We start from the raw sequence: 1,853 nt of genomic DNA, 5'->3' as shown, positions 1-1,853 counted from the left end.
TTTTGTCGACTCTGGGCGGTTTTCAATCTTTGTTGAATTTGGATGATTTTCTCGGTAGTTTCTTGTATTATCTCCGGACCCGTAATTTGTCTATCCCCCACTTCACTCCAAAAAATCAGAGACCTGCACTTTCTACCATAAAGTGCTTCAAACGGCGCCATCTCAATGCTTGAATGGTAGCTGTTGTTGTAGGAAAATTCTGCTAACGGTAGATGTCGATCCCAACTGTTTTCGAAATCAATAACACAAGCTCGTAGCATGTCTTCAAGCGTTTGTATCGTCCTTTCGCTCTGCCCATCAGTTTGTGGATGATAGGCAGTACTCATGTCTAGACGAGTTCCCAATGCTTGCTGTAATGTCTGCCAGAATCTTGAAATAAATCTGCCATCCCTATCAGAGATAAAAGAGATTGGTATTCCATGTTTGGAGACGACTTCCTTCAAATACAGTCGTGCTAACTTCTCCATCTTGTCATCTTCTCTTATTGGCAGGAAGTATGCTGAATTGGTGAGACGATCAACTATTACCAAAATAGTATCATAACCACTTGCAGTCCTTGGCAATTTAGTAATGAAATCTATGGTAATGTTTTCCCATTTCCATTCCGGGATTTCAAGTTGTTGTAGTAGACCTGATGGTTTCTGATGTTCAGCTTTGACCTTAGAACACGTCAAACATTCTCCTACATATTTAGCAATATCGGCTTTCATACCTGGCCACCAAAAATGTTTCTTAAGATCCTTGTACATCTTCCCCGTTCCAGGATGTATTGAGTATCTAGTTTTATGAGCTTCTCTAAGTACCATTTCTCTCATATCTCCAAATTTTGGTACCCAAATCCTTTCAGACCTATACCGGGTTCCGTCTTCCCGAATATTAAGATGCTTCTCTGACCCTTTGAGTATTTCATCCTTTAAATTTCCCTCTTTTAAAACTCCTTGTTGCGCCTCCTTTATTTGAGTAGTAAGGTTAGTGTGAATCATTATATGCATAGATTTTACTCGAATGGGTTCTCTGTCCTTTCTGCTCAAGGCGTCGGCTACCACATTTGCCTTCCCCGGGTGGTAACGAATCTCAAAGTCGTAATCATTCAACAATTCAATCCACCTACGCTGCCTCATATTCAGTTGTTTCTGATTAAATATGTGTTGAAGATTTTGTGGTCGGTATATATAATACTTTTGACCCCATATAAGTAGTGCCTCCAAGTCTTTAATGCAAAAACAACCGCGCCAAATTCCAAATCATGCGTCGTATAATTTTGCTCGTGAATCTTCAATTGTCTAGACGCATAAGCAATCACCTTCGTCCGTTGCATTAATACACAACCGAGACCTTGCTTTGATGCGTCACAATAAATCACAAAATCATCATTCCCTTCAGGCAATGACAATATAGGTGCCGTAGTTAGCTTTTTCTTCAATAATTGAAATGCCTTCTCTTGTTCATCCTTCCATTCAAATTTCTTCCCTTTATGCATTAATGCAGTCAAGGGTTTTGCTATTTTGGAGAAATCTTGGATGAATCTTCTGTAGTAACCAGCCAATCCTAAAAATTGACGTATATTCTTCGGAGTTTTTGGGGTTTCCCACTTTTCAACGGTTTCGATCTTTGCCGGGTCCACCTGTATACCTTCTTTTTTCACTATGTGACCGAGGAATTGAACTTCTTCCAACCAAAATGCACACTTTGAAAACTTAGCGTACAGTTTTTCTTTCCTCAATACTTCTAGCACTTTTCTTAAATGTTCTTCGTGCTCTTGATCATTCTTTGAGTAAATAAGTATGTCATCGATGAAAACAATAAAAAACTTGTCAAGATATGGCCCACACACTCGGTTCATAAGGTCCATG

This window comes from Rutidosis leptorrhynchoides, chromosome 4, assembly GCF_046630445.1.
Source record: "Rutidosis leptorrhynchoides isolate AG116_Rl617_1_P2 chromosome 4, CSIRO_AGI_Rlap_v1, whole genome shotgun sequence".
Classification (NCBI taxonomy): domain Eukaryota; kingdom Viridiplantae; phylum Streptophyta; class Magnoliopsida; order Asterales; family Asteraceae; genus Rutidosis; species Rutidosis leptorrhynchoides.
The sequence above is the reverse complement of the archived record's forward strand: the minus strand, read 5'-3'. Positions refer to the sequence as shown.